Source organism: Oryctolagus cuniculus, chromosome 6 (assembly GCF_051225735.1).
Source record: "Oryctolagus cuniculus isolate XC-2025 breed Fujian yellow rabbit chromosome 6, ASM5122573v1, whole genome shotgun sequence".
Taxonomy (NCBI): domain Eukaryota; kingdom Metazoa; phylum Chordata; class Mammalia; order Lagomorpha; family Leporidae; genus Oryctolagus; species Oryctolagus cuniculus.
Genome location: NC_142872.1, coordinates 53467119 through 53493385, shown reverse-complemented (window position 1 = coordinate 53493385; position 26267 = coordinate 53467119). Strand labels below are relative to the sequence as shown.

Here is a 26267-nt window from a genome sequence, read left to right as displayed (position 1 = left end):
AGGATCTCTGTGAGTGAGATCCCAGTGAAGAGATGGGACCATCAAAGAAGGATGTACTTTTCTCTGAAGGGAGGAAAGAACTTCCACTTTGCCCATGGCCTTGGCAGCTCATGACAAGAGCCTCACGTGATCACTGACATCAAAAATAAGAGTGTCAATTGTTAAGTCAACAACAGGAGTCACTGTGCACCTGCTCCCCATGCATGATCTATGTTCTTAATGTATTTATAACGGTAAAACTTGTCTTCAAACAGTACTTTATACTTTCTGTGTCTGTGTGGGTGAAAACTGTTGAAATCTTTACTTAGTATAGAGTAGATCTTTTGTATATAAAGATTATTAAAAATGAATCTTAATGAAAGGTGGGATGGGAGAGGGAGTAGGAGGAGGGATGAGAGTGGAGTTGGAAGGGTAGGTATGAGGGGAAGAATCACTATATTCCTAAAGCTGTACCTCTGAAATTCATATTTATTAAATAAAAGCTTTCTAAAAAATGTATTGGTTTTTATTATTTATTTGAAAGGCCGGGAGAGAGAGACATCTATCTGATGATTTACTCTCTAAACACCCACAACAACCAGAGCTGGGCCAGGTCAGAGCCAAGAGCTGACAACTCAATATAGGTCTCCCAAGTGGGTGACAGGGATTCAACCGCTTGATCAATAATTCCTGCTTCTTGGGTTTTAAATAAGTAGAAAGTTGGAATTCATATGGGAGATGCAAGGGATAGAGAAGGAAGCAGAAGAGAGAGGTTCCTGTTTTTCTTGGATTTTTAACAAGTTCAGCAAATACTGCTGGTGGTAAGAATGCTCAGATGGCAGTCTAATATTCATATATGGGTTCAATAGGAACATGTTACTATCATTATTTAGCAAAGTCCTTGCATTTAAAAGGATCAAAGAACAAATAAAGCAAATGTAGTCATGAGATGCATAAAATTAGTACCTGTTCAAACATCCCTTCTCGCATAATAAAAAAGTTAATGAAAAGTAATGCTCCTAATATAAAAATAGAAGGAACGTGATTACACAAATGTATTAAAGGGAGACTTGTCCCAAAGAGGAAATTATTTATGAGACAAGGTTATTTTTAGAAAATGATGCCTAGAATTTTTTGAGAATGCTTGAGTAGAGCTGGAATTCTTATTCTATCAAATATGAATTCTGAAATTTTTTTCAGGCTTGGATTCATAAAATGGGACACTGACAGTTTTGATTCAACAGTGATACTGTGAGACTGAGAAGGCAAGGTCTGTAAGGGGCTTATAATACAGGTAGACACATGATGAGTATTCAGTAAGTGTTATGGGGCAGAAATCACCTAGTTTTTAAGATACCCATGCATTTATGAGAGTACCCAGGTTTAAGTCATGGTTCCACTTCTGATTACAGCTTCCTGCTAATGTTAATCCTGGGAGGCAGTGGTGATGGGTCAAAAAGTTGTAACCTTGCCGCCCATGTTGCAGACCTGGACTGTGCTTCTGGCTTCTGCTTTGGCCGGACATAACTCTGGCCATTACAGGCTTTTGGTGAGTAAATCAGTCAGTAGGTGGCAATTCTTGCTTTCTCCCTCCCTCCTTCTCTCTCTGCCTCTCTAATAAATAAATGAAAAAAAAAATTAAAGGCCAGAAAAAAGCAAATAATGACCATAAAAGTTTATTTGAAGAAAAATATAATAAGCCTATATTTTAAGAGAAAATGATTTTGTATTAAAATGTTAATAGAAGCCATTAAGAAAGTTGATGAAGCCCTTGAATAGTTCAGTGGTCATGACCTTGACTATGATGTTGATGCAAAAGTCAAAGAAAAGTAAACAAAGGCATATGTTTCTGTCATTCAATTTAGTAAATCTCATAGATTAAAATTATCAATTCTTATTTTCTGAGAAATACTTACAAGGTAATTTTTTTAAAATCTTTTTATTTTTTATTTTTATTTTTATTTTTTATTTTGACAGGCAGAGTGGACAATGAGAGAGAGAGACAGAGAGAAAGGTCTTCCTTTGCCGTTGGTTTACCCTCCAATGGCTGCCGCGGCCAGTGCGCTGTGGCCAGCGCACCACGCTGATCCGAAGGCAGGAGCCAGGTGCTTCTCCTGGTCTCCCATGGGGTGCAGGACCCAAGGACTTGGGCCATCCTCCACTGCACTCCCAGACATAGCAGGGAGCTGGCCTGGAAGAGGGGCAACCGGGACAGAATCCGGCGTCCCAACCAGGACTAGAACCCGGTGTGCCTGAGCCGCAAGGCGGAGGATTAGCCTGCTGAGCTGTGGCGCCGGCCACAAGGTAATTTTTAAAACAAAAATTATTTTTAGTTCTTAATTTCTTTTTTTTTACATTTAAAGTATAAATCAAACTTCTTTATACTCTTTACTATGACATTTCTATGTTAAGAAGATTCACGTACACTTTTTCTGTTAATTCAAATATTAATATAGAGAAATTCTTTGGTTCTTACACATATACACACATTTCCTATTTTCCACAATGGATTATTTGTGTATCTGTAACCAATGAAAGTGCAAATAAATTTTCATACAAGAGAAATAAAATTAACTATGTCTTCAGAAAATGGATACTAAATTCAACTCACAATAAACACTACCCAACCAATTAATTATTTGAAAATTTTAGCTGAGAAATTATGCATGATCTAATACCAATATTTGGACTTACTCAGTTAGAGTATCTTACACACACACACGTGTAATATTTACGTGAAAAATCACAAGTACAACTTTCAAAAAAATGTTCAATGTTCTAATAATAGAATACAGAAAAAGCTGGAAGGCAGATATCTTGGTTGTCTTACTATCATAAATGAAAGAAGAAAATACAAGGAAAATATTTCAAGTCACTAATGGATACAGAGTGTTATGGATCAAATCCCAAAAGTACAGGCAACTAAAGCAAAACTAGACAATGCAGTTATAGTAAAAGAATCTTCTGCATAGCACAGAAAACGGATCAATAGAGTGAAAAGACATCTGACAGAAAGCAAGAAAATATTTGCAAACTATTTCATCTAGCTAAAGACTAATCTGGAATATACAAGGAACTCAAAAAACTAACAATAAAACTGGAAATCTAGTTAAGAAATGGTCAAAGGATCTGAATAGTTACTTTTCAAAAGAAGAAATGCAGGGGCTAGCACTGTGGCATAGCGAGTAAAGCCGCTGTCTGCAGTGCTGGCATCCCATATGGGCACCAGTTTGAGTACCAGCTGCTCCACTTCTGATCTAGCTCTCTTTTGTGTCCTGACAAAGCAGTGAAAAATGGCCCAAGCCCTTGGGCTCCTGCACCCATGTGGGAGACCTGAAAGAAGCTCCTGGTTCCTGGCTCTGGATCGGCGCAGCTCCAGCCATTGTGGCCAATTGGGAAGTGAACCAGTGATGGAAGACATCTCTCTCTCTCTCTCTCTCTCTCTGCCTCAGCCTCTCTGTAACTCTTCCTTTAAAATAAAATAAATAATGCCTTTAAAAAAAGAAGAAATGCAAATGATGAACAAATACATGAAAATGTCCCACTATTGCGTTTGTTAGTATATCTGACAATTTAGACATGATGCAGCCTTTAAATATTTCTACTTAATAACAGAGCACTACATTTTTGTGACATCTATCTGATTCAAATATGAAGAGTCATCAGAAAGTTTGTGGAAAATATATATTATTTTCAAATCTTTGCATATATATCTCAATTTTTCCACCAAATATAAACATACATTTTAATTGCCTTTTTTCAAGAAAATTTTGAAGTACCTCATATCATAGAACTTAATTCTATGCAAATTCACTGAAAATTTGAGTTGAAAAAAAAAACCTCTAATCTTTGTCTAAAATCCCTACTTACCACAAATCATATAACTAGGGAAAAATTATTGTATATATATTAACTGTTTCTAAAAATCATAATAAAGGATAAAAGATGTATATTCTTTGAATTAGTTCATAGTACACAATAATCAAGTAATCATTTTAACTCAAACTATCTTACATTATCACATACAATGTAGACACCACAAGAGAAATCATTTGAAGATTACTTATAAAAGTATATGACATGGGGCTGGCTCTGTAGTGTAGTGGGTAAAGCTGCTGCCTGCAATGCCAGCATCCCATATGGGCTTCATTTCAAGACCCAGCTGCTCCACTTCTGATCCAGCTCTCTGCTTGGCCTGGAAAAGCAGTAGAAGATGGCCCAAGTCCTTGGGCCCCTGTACCCATGTGGGAGACCCGAAAGAAGCTCCTGGCTCCTGGCTTCAGATCAACTCAGCTCCAGCTATTGCAGCTAACTGGGGATTGAACCAGTGGATAGAAGACCTCTCTCCCTCTCTGCCCCTCCTTCTCTCTGTGTAACTCTGACTTTCAAATAAATAAATAAATATTTAAAAACAAGTATATTACATTGATTGTTTCCTCAAATATTTTGAGATTAATAATAGCTGATTTTTAGCAAAACATGCAGATCTTAATTTTATAATTTTATGAGTTTTTATAAATGCATATGCTTTTGTAGCCCAAACCTTTATCATGATATAGAACCTCACTGTTCCAGAAAGACTACTCATCCAGTTCTTAGTTTCTCCCCATGTTCTCCTTACAGGCAACCACTGTCAGCCCATCACTTACTCCTGAAATTCACATAAATAGATTTAATGGCACCCTATGCATTATTTTGCTTTCTGTTTTTTTCCCCTAGTTAGCATATTTTAAGATTATCCAGTATTGATGCATGTGTCACTCATCTGTTCCTTTTTAATGCTGGTTAGCACTACATTACAAGCAGATACAGTGCAATTTTTTTATTCATTCCTCTTTTGAATGACATTTTTTTTGTTTCTAGTACTTAGTATACAGGAACACTTTATAAATGTCTATTTTTTACAAGATTTGCTAATTTGCTTGACAGAGTAACAAAGAGAGAGAGAGGAAGACAGAGGGCGAGGTTTTCCATATGCCGGGTAACTTCCCAGACAGCTGCCAAAGGGCTTCAGCAGCTGGGGTTGAGCCAATCTGAAGCCAGGAGCCCAGAACTCCAGGTCTCCCACATGAGTGGCATAGGCCAAAGCACTTGCACCTTCTTCCACCACCTTCCAAGCTGCCCTAGTTGGGAGCTGGATCAAAAGCAGAGCTGGCCGGAGTGGGACCAGCACTTGGAAACAGGATGCCACTGTTGCAAGCAGTGACTTAACCCGCTGAGCCACAATGCCAGCCCTTCCAGCCCTCTATTGTTCAAAACCATATAATGTTATGCCTTTTTCCTTTTTCTTGAGTACATATACATGAGAGGTCAAAATTACGGTTCTTAAAGATGTCCACACCCACAATATGTGAATATGTTTTGTTACATGGCAAAGAGACTTTGAAGCTGTGACTAATGCTAAAATACAGTGGAGATGAGAGCTGTTCACGCAAGGAGCCCCTGAGATCTGTTTGGCAGATCCTTAAGGCTAAATATGAAGATGCATATGTGCAAGGGGAGAGAGAGAAATTATTATGAATTATTTGTATGGGCCCAATTTAAACACATGTATCCTTCGATGTGGAGAACCATTCCTGCCTGCAGTCAGAGGGATGAGTGACAAAGGAAGCAAGGTCAGAGAAAGGCAACACCAATGGCTTTGAAGACAGAGGATGGAGGTCATGATCGAAGAGATGCAGACAAACTCGAGAAACTGTAAGAGACAATAATCTTCCCAAGAGTTTCCAAAAAGACACAGAGACCAACTGACATCTCAGTCCTAACCTGGTGATGTTCACGTTGAACATTTGATATACAGAACTGTAAAACTACAAATTTGGAGCCACCATGTTCACAATAATTTGTAATTAACACTAGTGATAAAAAATGTACCCTGTGACTTTATCAGTAAATTATAGGTCTGTTTCCAAAGAGGGTGCATCACGTTGAACACTTCAAGTGGTTAACATTTTCACCAGCATTTGATAAAACCAGTTTTGGAATTCTAGTAATTTCAATGGGTGCACAGTACTGTTGTATTGTGGCTTTAATTTGCATCTTAATGGAGACCAAAAATGTCTGGTAATTTTTTGATGTGCTTATTCTTAAATTTTTTATGTACTTGTAGGCAGATTCCAAATGCTTGCCCAAAGAATTTTGCTCAATTTTTTTAAATGAAATTTTTAAATTATTTTTTTATTTGAAAGGCGAAGAGAAGACACACACATACACACACACACACATACACACAAACAGAGGGAGGGAGTGAGAGGGAGGGAGAGAAAAAGAGAGAGTGAGAGCAAGAGAGAAAGCTCCCGTCTGTTGGTTCTCTCTCAGTGCCAGAATCCAGGAACAAAATCCAGGAGTCTCACATGGGAGCAAGGAATCCAATCACTTTAGACATCACAGCTGCCCTCAGTAAGTGTTGGCAGGAAGCTGACGTCAGAAGCCAGAGCTGGGAACTAAAGTGAAGAAATCCAATGTGAGACATGGGTATTTTAACTGTTAAGCTAAATGTGCACTCTGTTGTTGTTTTACTTTAGTTGTTGAATAGTGAAAGTTATTTGTTATAAGTTTTCTGGTGAATGTGTAAGCAATCTGCAAAATCTCATGGGAAATGCCTTTTATGGAAAAACCCCACGTGGATTCAAAATTTTTTGCACTAAAATACACTTATGTTTTGATTCTCTTTTCTCTTGAATTCCTTAAAGTGAATTTCTATGGATTACACTTTTTTTTCTCTCAAAATGTGCTTGCTTATTCATTTTTTTAGATTTCCATCAACAAGAAAAATTTTAAACTTTGATGATGTACAGTTTGTCAAGCTTCTACTTTCATGCTAAGGGCATTCTGATATTTGCATTAGAAATCTTTGCCTATTCACTCAACATGGATTAAAGACTTAAATCTATGACCCAACACCATCAAATTATTAGAGAGCATTGGAGAAACCCTACAAGATATAGGTACTGGCAAAGACTTCTTGGAAAAGACCCCAGAAGCACAGGCAGTCAAAGCCAAAATTAATATTTGGGATTGCATCAAATTCAGAAGTTTCTGAACTTCAAAAGATACAGTCAGGAAAGTGAAGAGACAACCGACAGAATGGGAAAATATATTTGCAAACTATGCAACAGATAAAGGGTTGATAACCAGAATCTACAAAGAAATCAAGAAACTGCACAACATCAAAACAAACAACCCACTTAAGAGATAGGCCAAGGACTTCAATAGACATTTTTCAAAAGAGGAAATCCAAAGGGCCAACAGACACATGAAAAAATGTTCAAGATCACTAGCAATCAGGGAAATGCAAATCAAAACCGCAATGAGATTTCACCTCACCCTGGTTAGAATGGCTCACATTCAGAAATCTACCAACAATAGATGCTGGAGAGGATGTGGGGAAAAAGGGACACTAACCTACTGTTGGTGGGAATGCAAACTGGTGAAGCCACTATGGAAGTCAGTCTGGAGATTCCTCAGAAACCTGAATATAACCCTACCATTCAACCCAGCCATCCCACTCCTTGTAATTTACCCAAAGGAAACTAAACTGGCAAACAAAAAAGCTGTCTGCACATTAATGTTTATTGCAGCTCAATTCACAATAGCTAAGACCTGGAACCAACCCAAATGCCCATCAACAGTAGATTGGATAAAGAAATTATGGGACATGTACTCTATAGAATACTGTACAGCAGTCAAAAACAATGAAACCCGGTCATTTGCAACAAGATGGAGGAATCTGGAAAATATTATGCTGAGTGAATTAAGCCACTCCCAAAGGGACAAATATCATATGTTCTCCCTGATCGGCGACAACTAACTGAGCACCAAAGGGGAAACCTGTTGAAGTGAAATGGACACTATGAGAAACAGTGAATTGATCAGCTCTTGTCCTGACTGTTGATGTACAATGTAATACTTTATGCATTTTAGTATTTTTTTTTGTTCTAGTACTATTGGTTGAACTCTGTGATTAATACACAATTATTCTTAGGTGTTTAAATTTTAACTGAAAAGTGATCCCTGTTAAATATAAGAGTGGGAATAAGAGAGGAGGACATGTACAATTTGGGACATGCTGAATCGGACTTGCCCCAAATGGTGGAGTTTGAAACATGCCAGGGGATTCCAATACAATCCCATCAAGGTGGCATGTACCAATGCCATCTCACTAGTCCAAGTGATTAATTTCAGTTCACAATTGATCACACTGATAGGTCTAAGAGTCAAAGGGATCACACAAACAAGACTAGTGTCTGCTAATACTAACTGATAGAATCAAAAAGGGAGAGAACGATCCAACATGGGAAGCGAGATACACAGCAGACTCATAGAATGGCAGATGTCCTAAATAGCACTCTGGCCTCAGAATCAGCCCTTAAGGCATTCAGATATGGCTGAAGAGCCCATGAAAGTATTTTAGGCATGGGGGAAAAAAAAAGACCTAAATGAAAGATCTCTGCAAGTGAGATCCCAGCGGAAAGAACGGGGCCATCAAAGAAGGAGGTACCTTTCTATGAAGGGAGGAGGGAACTTCCACTTTGACTAAGACCCTGTCTCAATAAGATCGAAGTCGGCGAACTCAAAAGGCTTCCATATCCTTGGCAACTCATGACTAGAGCCTAGGGAGATTACTGACGCCATAAACAAGAGTGTCAAATTGTTAAGTCAACAACAGGAGTCACTGTGTACTTGTTTCTCATGTGGGATCCATCTTTAGTGTGTTGTCCAATGTGAAGTAATGCTATAACTAGTACTGAAACACTCTGTGTTTCTTTGTGGGTGCAAACTGATGAAATCTTTACTTAATATATACCGAATCGATCTTCTTTATATAAAGATAATTGAAAATGAATCTTGATGTTAATGGAATGGGAGAGGGAGCGGGAGATGGGAGGGGTGCTAGTGGCAGGGAAGTTATGGGAGGGAAAGCCATTGTAATCCATAAACTGTACTTTGGAAATCTATATTTACTAAATAAAAGTTAAAAAAGAGAAATCTTTGCCTATTCAAGAACCATAAAATAATTTTATTTCTATTTTTTGCTGACTAACTTTGGCATCTTGGTTCAAAATAAAATGATAATTGATGGTTCTATTTTTGGACTCATGATTCTACTACATAGATTTATTTAACTATCTACAACTGTGATCATAGGGAGCTTGGTAAGTATCTGCTTTGGTATTATCTTTGTTGATTTTATTACCATATATATTTAAATATTAATTAATGTATTCCATATAACTCTCTTTTATACAGAGTTTTAATAGAGCTGATATTTTTTCTTAGGTATTTCTTTTTTAAAGAAAATATTAATACATAAGATTCACAGGGTCACAGCAAATGGATAATTACTACAACACAGTGTTAATGTGATATTAACACAAAGAGAATAGATTCAATGTAATTCATAGATATAATTCTAAGAATATAATGATACCTTCCTCCTATTTCTCTTTTCTTTCCTTTCCTTTCTCTTTCCTGCCTCTCCTCTCTCTTCTTCCTCCCTCTCTCTCTCTTTCCTCCCCTTTCTTTCTTTCTCCTTCCTCACCCCTCCCTCCTTTCCTTTGTCTCCTTCCTCCTCTTTTCCCCCTTTTCTTTCTTCCTCCCTGCCTTCCCTCCCTCCACTCTTGTCTGCTCTTTCTTTATCTCTCCCCTCCGTCCCTCTCTTCCTCCCTCCCTTCCTAGCACCCTCCTTGTTTCCTTTCTTTCTCTCTCTCTCTTCTTTTCTATTTTTGAGGTCCCCTAAGTATTTCACGGAATTAACCAAGGAAGTCATTTGGACCAGGGATTTCTCTGGTGAGAAACTTGATACTTTTAAGACTTATTTTAAGGGTTGTTAGAATACTTCCAGAGTAATCTTTGATCTTATATTAATTATATTCCAATGGTAATTATTTTTCTGGGTCTCAGTTGAATGTCTGGGCTGTTCAACAAACTTTTCCCATTTTAGCTGATCATTCATCAGTGTTCCCCAGCCTTGGCGAGCTCTGGTGGTTGCTCAGCTCCCAGTTTTCTGCTAATTGCATCCTCTTTAGAGTCATGGTTCCTTCCCTGTTGTGTTTTGCCTAACTGCATACAAGTGGAGCTTCCCCTAGAACATGTGCAACTTTCAATTCAGCCAAAGACAGGTCCTTGCCAAGTAGATTTCAGGAGCTTTTTCCTTGACCAGCTCTCTTCTCTGGGATACCAGTTTATGCTCATTCTGATTCTAGAACTGGATTTAAGTTTTACAGCTCCTCCCTGTTCCTTTCCATAGTCTGGAAGGTGATGCCTCAAGAAATCCAGGACAGTCACGTGACTATGTACTATTTTTAGCTTCTCTAAGAAGTAAAGAGTTCTATAGTATCTAGTATCTAGAAAGTTGTTTCATATACTGAACCAATTTTATACATTTCTGTTTTAAAATGCAAGCAAGTTAATTTATTATCAGTTACTTTACCATGGCTGGAAGTTAAAGTTGATACTCACAGTTTCTTTTTAATAAAAACCAGTGTCTTGATTTGCTAAAGGTGATTTATATAGCACCACAATATTGGTAGGGAAGTGACAATTTCTCCAACATATGCATATCTAAACTGATCAATATTTGTGAGTTTTCACTTGGATTTATGAAACTGGGTAGACATAGGAAATAGATCCCAGGTATTTAGAATACTTACAAGCTTCTAGTAAAACCAAAGCAACCATACCTTTCCCCCTTCTAAGATTTTGAGTGAACACTGTTTCTTTAGAAAGTTGAGTTAAATTTGAGTGAGTGTGATTGTTTTTTCCTCTTTCCAACCTCTAATCAATGTTGAGTTGCTGTCACCTGTAAGCAACTAAACATGTTCAGACGCAGTCACACACTGTGAACTCAATGAGATGGGTTAGGTGCAATAATAATTCCACAATACTTCTTCATGTTCACTTGAGAGCTTGTCACACTTCCATCTCTAACCACTTTGGCTGAATAAGATTTAATTCAAAACATTTTTGCTCTTATTTTCTAAGTGAATTTAAGATTCTGTTTACTTCTGTGTGCTCACTGGAGGTCATGCTGAAAAATGAGCCTCCAAGTATGCTGGAGAGACCATAAAATATGAAATGGTAATAGTTAAGCTTATAATCTATTATTCTCTTTACATGAAATAGTGAAACCCAGCATGTTCATTGAATTGAAGATTATAAACAACTTGCATAATGCCAAACGAATGCTCTTTCAACTAAGAATTTATCACCAGAATGCTTGTTATATGTAATGTTTGCTTTGGAATTAGACATAAGAATAAGCACAACATCATATTTAGCTGATTCTTCTTCTTAAAAGACATTTAAGATAATAGGTAGCTCATAAAAGGGAAAAACACAGCATTTTATGTAGTCTCATAAGCTTGTTCCTGAATGTTAATATATTCATGAATGTCTGAAAACGATTAGATACAATGAACTATTTATATTACAGTAAATTTTTTCCAAAGAAGTAATATCTTATTAGATTGCCATAAAGCATACAAATTGATTATCTGTTTGGAATATTACTTTGTCTCTCTCTCTTTTTTAATCTGTTAATTTGTTAATCAACAAAAGAAACAAATATTCTGCTATCAGGGAGACAGGATATATCAAAGAAGCATTGAATTTCTGAGTTGCAGATACATTAGGGTTAAAAGCATAAGTTTTGATGTCATGCAGATGAATCATTTCTGTATAGTACTTTAAAAACCTGCAATTGTTAGGCTGGTGCTGTGGCACAGCAGGTAACTCACAGCCTGCAGTGCCAACATCCCATGTGGGTGCTGGTTTGAGTCCCGGCTGCTCACTTCCAATCCAATTCCCTACTAACATGCCTGTGAAAGCAGTGGAAGATGGCCCAAGTCCATGGGCCTCTGCACCTAAATGGGAAACCCCGAAGAAGCTCCTAGCTCCTGGCTTCAGCCTGGCCCAGCCCTGGTCATTGTCACCATTTGAGGAGTGAGCCAGCAGACAGAAAATCTCTCTCTCTCTCTCTATCTCTCTCTCTCTAACTCTGCCTTTAAAATACATCTCTAAAAATATATAATAAAATAACCTGTAATTCTGAGCACATTTAATTTCTCTGAGGCATATTTTGCAATGAAATATAAATGATATGACAGCAATAATTCTGGCTTATTTTATGCTATAATCCTTATTTCTAGATAAGCATCTGACATATCAGAAACCATGTTTCTACACATTAACTGAAGGAATGAATCTTTAAAAACTGATTCAGGGATGGGTGTTAGGCCCACTGATTAAGACACAAGTTGGCATGGCTGCATACTGTATCAAAGTACCTGTGATAGACTCCTGACTCCATCCCTCACTACAGCTTTCTGCTAATGTGCACCCTAAGAGGTAGCACAGTACAAGATGGCTCACCTAACTGGATCCTTGCCTTCCACATGGGTGACCTGGGTTGAGTTCCTTGCTCTCAGCTATGGCCTGGCCTAGCCCTGCTTTTGTAGACATTTGTGGAATGAATTAGCAGATGGGAGCTTTCTCTCTGCCCATCTCTCTCTGTCTCTTTCTTTCTTTCTGTGCTATCTCTCATTCTGCCTCTAAAATTAAAAAAAAATTCATATGGATTTTCAGAAAATTAAATAGGATAAGTAATATATAATACATTCATCATCAAGTACTTGGTACCAAATCAGCACTTATGTCAGTTATACATAATGCTCTGGTGTTTATTCTCTGAATGAAGAGCTGTTACTTATTTTCAGACTTAGGACACAGCTACTAATCTCCAAAATAAATGTTAATTTGGTGAGAAAAAAGTTGACATTATTGGATACCTGTTGAAAATGAATCATTGTTAATTGGCCTTTCACTTTTCGGGGTTCTTATCTGGCATACCTAGTTGTCCTATTTTATAAGCTATTGCTAAATCCCATCTTGGAAACATGGCTTTTTACTTCAGTTTTAAGATGAGGTTTACTTGTGTAGATATGAGTAACAACATCAGGATTGGTTATTTAATTCTGACCCATTAAAAGTTTCACAAAAGTATCAGTTGGTAACACTTTACGGTCATCTGAAGTAGCATTAATACTGTTTTTATTGAGCAATTGAAAATATAAATACAATTAGTGTAGTATTGTTTTGGAAAAAAATTTCAGGCCGTGCTCAAGAAGCTCTTGATGAGATCCCTGACCATGTATGATCTGGAGACCACTGTCCCTGAGGCAGGGTCACCCTGCAGCCTTTGCTCCTTCCATCCCCCAATTCACTGGTGTTCTCCAAGCTCTAAACCAGGTAGCCCCAATGAGGGAAGAAGGAAAGATCTTTTTCCTCTTATCCTGGATTTCAGAAAAAAAATGCTATAATTACTAATCCTCCCTTCTTATTTTTCTTTTTAACCTCTTTTATTTTAATTTACAAATTTAATTTATTTAAAATGCATACAGAGGCAGAGAGAGATTTTCTGTGTTTTGGTTCAAGGCCTGCAAGAGCTGTGGCTGGGCCAGGCTCAAACCAGGAGCCTGGAACATGACCTGGGTCTCCCACATGGGTGGCAGGGCCCCTAGTACGTGAATCATCACCCATTGTTTCCCAGGGTACAAGTAGCAGGAGGTTGGATAGGAAGCAAAGCCAGAGCTTGAATCCAGGGATTGCCCAAGCAGCGTTTTAACCATGGTGCCAAACACCACCACGCACACCTACCACACTTTCCTAAAAGGAAAGAATTCCTTATTCCTGTATCAAGATAAAGTTAACTTACATAAACCAAGAATGGAGGGCCAAGGAGGTAAATCTAAGATACAGGCATTGGAGAAATACTTGGGAGAATCAGGATCATGATCTGAAACTTCTGAAGTAAGAGAGCAGAAATGAGATTTTACTAAACTTTCAAATACTTGACTAGAACCACCTTCATAGTTTCTCAAAATGTATAGAGACATATATATATATAATATATATAATTTAATACTTTATGCCCCAAGATTCACAATTTTTGTTTTTAGTAGAACCTTAACTCTTAAGCACAGAAGCTTTTCACTGACTGGCTTCAACTACTCATGGCCCCATCCTTAAACACTGAGTTCTTCTCAGCTCTAAAATCTCAGGATCTGAAATGCTTAGAACCAAAGGGATTTCCTTTTTCCTAATGTAGGTGCAGAAATTTGTTTCACCTAATCTCTGCTTAAGGGGAGTCTTTGTCTATGTTACATTTATCTTCCTTTTGTTACTCAGGTGGAGAGTCAGTAGTCATATAAATGGATCTTTTATATATAGAGAGAAAAACTTGAAAGCACAGTCTAATCTAAAATAAAAAGATCCATATTGTGTTAAACTTTAAGCTCTATTATGGTTCACTCGTTGCCATATTGAACAATGTTCTTTTTGTCACAGGAATTTGATTTATTTTATTTCCTTTCATTTTTCTTTACTTTTGTGGTTCTCACTTTAGTGGACACCAGAACTATCTGGAAGATTTGTTAAAACCTAGTCGACAGAGGCCAGCACTGTGGCATAGCGGGTAAAGCCGCCACCTGCAGTGCCAGCATCCAATATGGGCGCCAGTTCGAGTGTCAGCTACTCCATTTTCAATCTAGCTCTATGCTATGGCCTAGGAATGCAGCAGAAGAGAGCCCAAGCTCTTGGCCCCTGGCTTCGGATTGGCCCATTGTTGCAGCCATCTGGGGAGTGAACCAACAGATGGAAGACTTCCCTCTTTCTGTCTTTGCCTCTGCCTCTCTGTAACTCTACTTTCAAATAAACAAATAAATCTTTAAAAAAAAAAATGACTGCAATTCACCAACACAGCCGATACAGTTTTTGATTTAGAAACTGTGGGTAGATCCAAGAAACTGCATCTCTAAGAACTTCTTGATAAGACTGATGCTGTTGAGTGGTGGTGATATAAGAATGGCAAACAAGTTTGAAGCTCACACAGTCGTTACTATTACTGATAGTGTGACCCAATACCCAAACTGCTTAAGGAAACCCTGCGAATTAGGGCAGCTATGCTGAACAGGAGGAAGCGACCATCTCAGTGATATAAAGCTACAATTAACCTTCCTACTTCCAGAAAAACAAGTGTCCAGCTATATTCAAGCAATGGCTCGGTCAGTCCTCTTAAACAACATTCTCTAAAGGATAGAGTATTCTCCAGTAGTTAACAAAATGGCATGCATAAAAAAGATAACAGTAGCACTAAAATGTTAGGCTTCATATTCAAATACAGACTCATTAACTATACACTTATTTAACCACCTGTTTGATTCTAGTTACTGTGTCAGCTTCCATTTACCTCTGAAAGTAACCAGTTTGATCCATTCACTCTTCACTGATATGAAAGTAGCAATTGTTTTTATTTGTTCTAAAGTTATTTTTCCATGTAGCCCAAGGAAGTATTCTCAATCTTAAATAAAGCACACTGGGATAGAAATCATTTTCTATTTATATCATTTCTTTTTAGCTAAGGGGACTCAAGGCATTCTGGAGGTACTGTTATAGGCCATATTTCATTACCTTTATATAAGGTCATAAATCTGGCTAGTTTGCATCTTTTTTTATATTTGTAATGTATCACAATACCCCATGTATTCTACTTCATTGACCAAATCAGTAGCAGTAATATTGCAAGTGGAGGAGGCATAACTTTGTAGGTAACATTTGTATTTGCCTAAAGCAGACTGCCAATCGTTTCTTCAAAAGAGCCTTTTCTCTGACTCTGGAGGGGAAAGCAAGATTGGATGCTGGTGGGAAGGGACTAGAACAACACACCCACACTAGAGTGAATACACTGGTTGCACTTAGGGGGAGCCTGCTATCATGAAGGACATAAGTAGAAATCTATCCACAAATACTTTTCACATTTCACTTCTGTACCTTTCTGAACATATCACTTTATCCTATTAGAACATGAGCATTATGTGAGAGTAACTTAGAGCCTTCACTTTACTTTGCACCTAGAAATGCTTCACAAGGACGTTAGGAAGTTGATAAAAGTTAGGATTAATTGGGAAAGGAGAATGTGAGCGCCTTCAGGCTGAGGGGTGTAAACCCAGTTGCATAAAGCCGCGGAAACCGGAGGTTAGGAACACAGATGATCTAAGGGAAGGCAGGGTTGGAGGAATCAGTCACAGGGGCCTTTTGAGGTTTGCTCTCAGAAATAACACCTGTGAAATGAGTGGGGATCAGGACTGGGCAGGGGAAAGTTGCAAAGCATTACGGTTGCAGTGTAGAACTCTCCGGGCCCCACCAGGAGCTCAGGGGCCATGGTGGCTCTCCTGAATCACCCAGTCTTCGATAACACATCTTTATAAACCTATTTTGATTAGTCAACAGATGCAGTGCCCCTGGAGAGGAGCTATGTTAGCCAGAAATTCCCTTAAGACAGTTTCTGAGAAAGAGAGAAAAAGGAAGAAAAGAAAACAAAGAAAAGAAAAAAAAAAGGAGAGGAGAGGAGAAGAGAGGAGAGGAGAGGAGAGGAGAGGAGAAGAGAGGAGAAGAGAGGAGAAGAGAGGAGAAGAGAGGAGAAGAGAGGAGAAGAGAGGAGAAGAGAGGAGAAGAGAGGAGAAGAGAGGAGAAGAGAGGAGAAGAGAAGAGAAGAGAAGAGAAGAGAAGAGAAGAGAAGAGAAGAGAAGAGAAGAGAAGAGAAGCGACCTTGTCCAAGGTCAGGCTTGTAAAATATTATAAAGTTGGTCCAAATTGTTTATACCGAGGCACTTAGAATTTCTAACCACCTCCTTTGTTTTATACACTCAATAAAGGATTTCTCCTTTGGAACACAGAAATAACTTTCCCTTCTAGATTATGAAAGCTCTGTGGTGTGTTTTTTTTTTTTTTTTTTTGATGGGGTTTAAGAAAAGGAGAATCAGATTCCCACACCAAGACGTGCTATGTCTACCATGTCTACTGAATAACTCAGTGTAATATCAACACATTAGTATTTATTATTAGTTTTATCATAAACTCTTAAGTTTACTATAAACCAAGTAAAAGAAATGTAGTGGATTTCCATTTGAGTTTTAAGTGTTCATGTTTATTTATCTGCTAAGATTAACATTTTAATGTAGTTGATATATTAAAGACATGGTGATTTTCAAATTGCCCTCTTGCAAATAAGCCGAAGTTATTAAAACTCATACTGAAGTAAATAACCACCAATGAGCTTGCTGTGACAGCCCTAATGCATTTGGCACCTCTCCCTAATCTTGACGTGGCCTTTTATAATCTTGCCTCTGCTTTTTCTTTTTCTTTTACATTTTTGTTGGCTGAGGGGGATGTCACTTTCTCTTATCTTTCTAGTCAATCTTCATTCAGGTGTCAACATGCAACAAAACATCACCTCTTCCATAAAGATTTCCAGCATCTCAAAATAGATACCTTTTTCTTTCAATTTTTTTGTTCCCATAGTATCTTATACATGTCTATACCTCTCCATTAAAAGACAAAACAGAATTGGAGATGTTATCATGTCATGATTTAAAACATAATCATGTGTATTCTTGTGAATGCATATGCAATTTAGTTAGTATAAAAATTATTAAAGATATTCTGTATAGATATGTAAAACATCAGGACAAAAAGTAACACAGACAGAAAATGAGAAGGGAGTTAAATGAGGGTAAGTAAATCTGATACAACTGCTGTTGAAGGAATGTACCTGAAAGTGTTAATACTTCTTACACAAATTGAGGATTGAGCAAGCAGAGTTTCCCATCTCCTTTTAGAAAACGTCATAGACCTTTCTCTCTCTGTGTCCCTCTCACTGTCTGTAACTCTATCTCTCAAATAAATAAATAAAATCTTTAAAAAATAAAGAAAAAATAAAAACAAAAAGGACCGGCACCATGGTGCAGTAGGTTAATATGGGCGCTGGTTCTAGTCCTGGCTGCTCCTCTTCCAATCCAGCTCTCTGCTATGGCCTGGGAAAGCAGTAGAAGATGGCTCAAGTCCTTGGGCCCCTGCACCCACATGGGAGACCCAGAAGAAGCTCCTGGCTCCTGGCTTCCAATGGGCACAGCTCTAGCCATTGTGGCCATTTGGGGAGTGAACCAGCAGACGGAAGACCTTTCTCTCTGTCTCTCCCTCTCACTGTCTATAACTCTCTCCAATAAAGAAATAAAATATTTAAAAAAAAAGAAAACTTCATAGAGATAATTCAGTAAGAATGATGTAGCTGTTCAGAAAACAACAGGATTTTTTTTTTTTTTTTGGGGGGGGGGGTAACCCTGACAAAGAACAAGCGGAATAAGGAAGCACACAAAGATCAAACGATATTCCTGCCTTCACATAGTCGGTGTGGCCAAGCCAACATCACAGTGCAGTTTATAATTAGACCGAATAGCTGGGTGTAGTATGAGAAAAATAAGTGGCAGAGGAAGGAAAGAAAAAGAAGATGAATATAATTAATACTGTGTTCCAGGCACCGTGATGGCTGCTTCTTATTACATTAGCTTATATGGTATTGACAAATCTCTGTTTGGTAATTATTTCAGTTTCTCAATTGAAAAATAAGGGTTTAGGAAATCAGAAGGATTTGTTTGAGGTTGTACATCATGTGAGCATCAGAGCTGGATTATGATCTAGAAATGTGGATGTAAACGAGTTCACTATTTTCATCAGGCCTAGTCAATTTCAAAAATATATCAGAAAACAAATGTCTTCAATTATTTGTGTTTTCAGGATAGAATGTATTACATGATGTACCAAGAAAGGTTCTTTATTTAGTATTCCAGATGCAGAAGTATGTGGACCACTAAAGGTAACTTGTATTTTGGTACATATAAGCCAGGACTCTGTTAATGAAGCAGATATGTATTAAAAGGCAAAGTAAGAAATAGTGTGTTTCCTAAATCAGTCTTAGTGCTTAATAGTGAAAGTAACTCCAGATACAATCATTTTTACGTAAGATGGCTCTTTATGTCTAATTTTGGTATGTAGAACAATATTTTCAAATCAGCTATAGTTTCCTCATCTTTAAAATGGTATTAATATGTCAGTTTGTGTATGCCTAGTTTAATATCAACATAACATACCACCTGTTCTACCAAGAAACAAGCACATGGATGCTGTGTTACTGCTCTCTGCCAACAATTAAGCTGTCATGTTTTGTGTGCACTTTCTGTATTTATTGAATTACAAGTTAAATAAGTTGTTGTCAAGCAGTAATTTTAAGCAGCAGCACAGGGGCCTCCCCCTGCTAAGACGTGACACCTGGCATGATGTAGTAATTGAGAAGAGTTGAACTCCATGATCAATGTCTTATTTGAGCAAAATGAAAAATCCATGACTATAAAAAACACCGTGGAGCTCCGGACAAAATCATCAAGATAACGAAAGCTAAATATCAAAATGTTGCAGGGCTGTGCTGCCACATTAAACCTTCATCTTTAATGTACACATAGTCATACCCACACTTACATTCACACAGAATATGCATCCTCTTAGATCATGAAGTTTAAAGCGAAAATTATATATGCACTACCTGTAAAACACTGACAGTAGGCCTATTTCACTTTAGCATGTTTATTCAATTTTCACAGAATTAGAATAAAATAGTTATTTTGAAAGTCTGTATTCTCTTATATGCATTTACCAAACAAGATTCCAAACGGCACCAAGTAAGGAGTTAAATTCTAAACACCGAGGGCAAATTATTAAGGACACATGTAGAAATAAATACAATCATCTGGAGACAAGAAGATATAATTAATTCTGGAAATATACTGGATAAGAGAATATATTTGGATTACTTCGTTCAAATACCTCAGTCCCACAATCGAAATAATTAAACTCTAAAGAAAAGTACTAAGCTTCAATATTTGTCTTCTGGTATTCTGTGATTATTATCTTGCTCTCACTAGTGTTTTTCCTCCAAAGCGGAATTAAATATCATGTTTAAAAAACATTCAGGAGAGATACACTAATGGTTCAGCAATTAAGACACCACTTGGGATGCCTGTATCTCAGATAGGAATGTCTGATAAGACTCCCTGCTACTCAACTTCTAATCCAGCTTCCTGCTAATGCATCTGAGAGACAGTACGTGATGGCTTGAGTATCCAGGTCTTGCCAACCACAGAGAGCACCCAGATGGAGTTCAAGACTCCTGGCTTTGGCCTAGTTCAGACCCAGCTGTTTCTGGCATTTGGGAAGTGAATCAGTGAATTAAGATCTCTCTTTCTCTCTCTCTCTTTATACCTTTCAAATAAAATGAAAATAAATTAATAAATAATTGAAAAACATATTTTGGCTAATTTTTAATCCTAAATATATTGAGATTGACAAGTATTTAATGGAAAGATCTTTCTTTTTCTGCTTTTCTGGAATACTTGAACTACTGCACTGCCTAGCTGGCTGTGGATGATACATCTGTACCGTACAGAATAACCGTGTTCATAGTGTAAAAAAGAGCTAATGTGAGTTGTAATGAAATTTAACAGATGAAAGCTTCCATTAAATTTTGTTTATAAAGTGTTGTCCAGAATCTGATAGTAAACTCCTATAGAAATCATTTTTAGAACAGCAAAAATATGACAGGAGAGAGGTGCAATAGAGTGTGCCTAATTCATTCCAATTCACAGAGTAATGCATTTCAATTCACACAGTGATGCATTCTAGTCCCCAACATGAGAATCCAATCTAGTTGATGCTTAGTAGAGTTGAAACAAACTCACAGCACCAGAAAACTGACAATGTCTATCTTGCTAAATAGAGAAATATTTAAAATACGTTTTCAGTATTTTTAAAGCTTAGCTATGCCTTATTTACCAAACTATACATTAGGGCAATAGACCTATACTGTTCACAAAATAAGACAATAGCCTTTCATGTTTGCAGTTTTCATCTACTTTCATAGTAATTAAAGCTTGTCAAAAGTCAGCTTGTGATGCTCATCTAATTTTTTGGAACAGATTTAAAAGCCTAATTATAGTCAGATGTTTGAAGTTCTGGAAATCAATTTAGTGTTTCTCATGAACAACTGGCTTACCAGTATTGGAAATCTCTTCTCATAATACACGACTGCATACAACTCCACACATTTAACTGTCATCATAAATATGGAAACATTTGATTTAATGTTAAGAATCAAACCTTCAAATTAACTCCCTGCCCACACCATTTGTGGATACACACTAAGTTTGTATTAATCCTCAGATTATCTCCAGGAATTGTTGTCTTCATCTGAAACTCCTGTTTTTCAGATTAAAGGGAAATAAAATATGAAAGGTATTAATATATTGGTTAGTGATGCCTAGAGAGAGTCTGAGTTCACATAACCTGGCATTGTTAAATTAGCTTATGTATTCTCTTGAGAAGGAATTAAGGGGAAAAAAAAAACTATATTAAGAAGGGCTCCATAAAATCTACTGATGGGAGAGACAGGGCCTTGCATCGTCATGATGTTCATCTTCTCATTGAAAGAGACAAAATTGGGTCAAAGGAAAGGTAGATAAAGGTTTCAAATTTAAATATTTCTGCCTTTTTCCTTGAAAGCTAATTTATTTTGCCTAGGGGATAGGAGTGCATATGAACCTGAGTCTTTCATCCATCTGTCACATGAAAAGTCATGATGAAAACCACAGTGAAAGTCCCTTAGGTATATAAAAGTATTCAGGATGCTGTGCTTTAAGAAAAAAATGTAATTCAGCCATTAATCTATCATAGCTATCACCTGTATTTTACAGTCTGGGTTATTAAATTGAAAATAGTTAATTGACCTTCTAAGGTCATATAAGAAACTTCAACTGAGCTGGGTATTATAAGTTGCAGCATGGTGAATATGACTCACAAACAACTTTCCAATTTCAAGCATGTATTTTCTTGGGACTATAAGCTATGCATTAAAATAGTAGAAACTCTTTAGAAATTTAATTAGAGAAACACATCTTGCTCATTAAATTAGATGGATCCACGATACACTGTCATTTTTAGATAATCTTCCCAACATACAATCTTTGAAGTAATTATAGTGTATTTTAGAATTAAAATGCCAATTTGATGTTAAACTATTGTATTGTATCAACAGTAGACTAAACTAAGTGGTATAACTTCTGCTTTAATGGAGGGAGAGGTTATTCTATGTTCATTCAGGATAAATTTGTTGAGTAGTTACAATATATCATGCAATGTGTAAGATCACTGGGAATAGATACATTAGTAAGGTGAGAACTTTGACCTCATAGATTTCAAGAACAGATGGACAGAAAGAGTTATAGGATGATGTGGGAAGGACGATAAAAGAAATACAATCAAGGCACTGTGGGCATATAACGTGGTTATTAAATCAATCAAATAAGGGACTTGAGCAGTAGGGCAATTGATAGAGACAGAAAAAAATTAGCTATTAATTCATGTTTTCAACTATGATGTCATAGCCACATATGAGTATTAAAAACCTATATATTTGTAGATAGTCAACATTTAGAAAACTATGATATTCCATCATGAAGCTTAAACTGTAATGAGCTACACAGAAAAATATTAAAAAATGTGTTCTCTAATTTCAGGCACAGAACCCTGATCAAATACCCTTTGATCTTGGCAACAGGGATAGAATCTGACAAACAGGCTATTCTAGATAATGACATCAGCATAGTCTATGTTGCGAAAGTGATATTTAAGCATATATCATAAGGATGGGGGGATTTTGTGATGTTAGGGTATCAGAAAAGATTCCCAGACAGAAGCAGTAACAAATGTGAAACTCCCGTGGTAGAAATGAGCTTCATATGATATGGAGAGTATAAAGACATGGCTATGCCATGAGTAGCAGTTAAGCATAATACTCAGTACGTCTTTAAAAGATGCTGAGCAGCAAAGTAAAATGATCTCATCTAGGATAAATATTGTCTCCCATAACCTTCCATCAACCTACACAAGTGCACCTCGATAAAATTTATTAAGCAGCAATTTAAATGTGTTAAATATTAGTGTCTAGGCTACAGACATAGTAGCTATGTTTCAAAACTACAAAAAATGGGCTGGTGCCGTGGCTCAATAGGCTAATCCTCCGCTGGCACACCAGGTTCTAGTCCCATTTGGGGCACCGGATTCTGTCCCGGTTGCCCCTCTTCCAGGCCAGCTCTCTGCTATGGCCCGGGAGTGCAGTGGAGGATGGCCCAAGTGCTTGGGCCCTGCACCCGCATGGGAGACCAGGAGAAGCACTTGGCTCCTGGCTTCGGATCAGTGTGATGTGCCAGCCACGGCACGCTGGCCACGGGGGCCATTAGAGGGTGAACCAACAGCAAAAGGAAGACCTTTCTCTCTGTCTCTCTCTCTCTCTCACTGTCCACTCTGCCTGTCAAAAAAAAAAAAACTATATAAAATGAGTAGAATGACTATATTATGAATATTAATGATGTCCATAGTGCCAGGAGAACCTCACAGTTACTCTTTAAGAGTCAAAAGTGTTAAATAGTTATCTGTTGTTTCTCTGTGTGCAGTGTAATCTAGTGATATGAACATGGGACAATAGTCAAGCAGAATTAGGTTTACAAGCATGTTTTTTCAACAAAATGTTCAAGCACAATGAGCAAGTATGTTACTCTTTAAATTTTAATTTCCTCATATCTGAAATATGGATAATGATGGCTTTTCAGAATTAACACTGGGTATGTAAAATATAGTAAATTTTGTAACACAGAGCCTAATAAATAGTATGTATACACGCAATGACAATTATTATGTGTAGACCAAATACATTTTTCTCAAATATATCTTCAACCTAAAAATAGATTAGTAGATATGGGTCCTCACATTCAACAGATAACTACTGTGAATGCACTCTGTGATCAGAACAGCTCAAAGCACAGTGGAGGGGAAAAAGGCACTGTCCTAATTCCAGGGAGCTCAGAGTTTAATGAAATCATGATAAACACTGTGGTGAAAACAAGCATGAAGGAATACAAGAGCACAAATAAGAGGCATCTAAACAAACTTTGTTAGAAGAAGAAAGTTTTCTGGATAAAGTTCTACAGCACGGTTAGGGGGTGTTCTGGTTATATGCAAGAAGAAGAGAAGATTTGAGGCAGGGCAGCAGCAGTGAAGAAGGAGAAATGATTACACATTATAAAGTGGGAATTTGAATATAATTTCTTTGATTAAGTAAACATAAGACTGAAGAGCTGTGATTACAAAATACAGATCTTTCCTGTGACATGTAGTGACTAAAAATGGTAACCAACAATTTCTTCTGTCATCGAGTGTGTGTCTCAGTCTACAATCCGGAGGCGCAATCAATGTTCCCCTTCATGAGTCTGTGCTAGCCCCTGGACTTCCTTTGACCCACAGAAAATGGCAAAATGGCAAAGATGACATTGGGTGAGTGAAAAACACTTAGTGGCTCACATTCGACCCTAGGGAAACCAATTAACATAAACATCTAGCTACCCAGAAACCACCATAATAGCCCACGAAAAATCCACGTGGAACATTAGATAGAGTGGAGTCTTCTCATCCCTTCATCCCTTCCAGCGCATTTGGCATGCTTGAAAGAGAGTGACTGCTGAACATCTTACCCAGAACAGAAGAAGTACCCTCTCTCTGAGCCCTGGTCAAATTCCTGACACACAGGATTTTAGGAAAGAGCAAATCATCACTATAACTTTTTAGGGTGGTTTGCTATTTAACTTTATATGACTAAAATAGTAATCTGTATGCAAAAATAAAGTTCCATTACAAACAAAGTGTTAAATTCATGCAGCTGAATTTGAGAAGGCAAAGTGAGTGTTAGAAACCTACTTGATGAGGCTGGGAATGCAGTGTGCCATTGGCAGATGAAGAAAAGTGGGCTTGTGTTACGTTTTGTGGAGAACTTGGTAGACGGTCATTGCCTGGGTAATGTGTAAGACAGAAAACTGTGGATGCAGGTAAAGGAACATGATTATTGGCAACTTTAACTACCTGTAATAAGTTTCTGAAAGAGAGAGATGAACTAATATAAATTCTCAACTTTAAAGCAGAAATGAAATTGTTTCTAACTATTAATTACCAGATTAGAAGACAAATTTTCCATTCTGATAGTACCCAGAGGGAAAAAGATTCTTAAAGGTAACAAATCTTGTGGTGAATTTCAAATAAAGGTTGTTGTCATAAAATGTTTTGTTGAGACATCTTTAGTTGTAACACAGACACTACGGGCTTTCTCAGCAAGAAAACACACAAAAGATACCAGGAATCTTAGGGAATTGTGCTATAACACCATGACTCCACCCAAAGGAGAACCTTTTCAGGGGTGTGTGTGTGTGTGTGTGTGTGTTTCCCCAACAGTGTGAAATACAATGATATTCATAGGAAACTCATCTTTTGAAGAGAAATATACTGATGAAAGCACCAACAATTTATATAAAAAGTAAAACTCAGTATTAAAAATAAAGAAGACAAACTGGAACCTCATCCTCTTAATGACAGGAAGCAGGTTAAAAAGATATTCACTACAAACACTGCCAATTATATATTGGAGAGGGAGATGGAGGGGGTCAAGAGGGAGCACATAGAAGGAAGGAGAGAGAGAAAGCAAGTACTTAGAGGGAAAACCCAACATCTGACAGCTATGGAGCACTATTTCCAGGTAGAGAACTCTGGGCCCTGAACAAAAAAAAAAAAAAAGAAATTCCTTAGTCTCAGAGCAAGGCAAATAGAGACGTGCACAGCTCAGTTCATGACTACTATGGACCAGCAACTGCTATGTGCTCACACTTCCTGTTTGAAAAAGAGTTTCCATCGTGGTACCCTGGGTATCTAGGGTGGCAGATGACTTGTCTCTTAATTCATAAATTCTTGTGCCCAACAAATTCGACAAAAGGGTTATAACACAGCAACTATCAATGAATAAGCCTCATCCCTTTGTAGACATTATTTCGATGACTTCCACATTATAACATAATGAGAAAGAACATTGGAAGAGATGAGCATATTTTACACATAAGAAGGATGTAATTGCTTGTGATCAAATATAAAAAATATACACTGTTAAAATATTTCTTTTCTGATTATGTGATGTACTTTGGCCATGAAACAGTGGAATCCATATCCTCTTACTTGAAACAAGATGCAGTAGAATATAATACATATACCCTATTTAAGCCCCAAGCTCAGCCTTTAGGCATTCTAGCCATTGAGAAATTACTTGGCCTAGTAGTTAAGCCTCCAGCTGAGACACGTACATTCCACATCCGAGTGTCTGATCTCACATCCTGACACTGATTTCAATTCCTGCTTCCTGCTAATGCACATCTTGGAATAAGCAGGTAATGGTTTCAGTGATTTGGTACCTGCCACCCATGTGGGAGACCTGGATTGAGTTCCTAGTATCTGTCTCTCTCCACCTCTTAATGAAT

General features: G+C 37.5%; 1 pseudogene; it reads left to right on the top strand.

The window, feature by feature from the left end:
• The first annotated feature begins 5614 nt into the window (after positions 1-5614).
• The window catches only part of LOC100355186 (rRNA-processing protein FCF1 homolog pseudogene), a 124148-nt pseudogene continuing 103495 nt past the window's right edge, over positions 5615-26267 (top strand).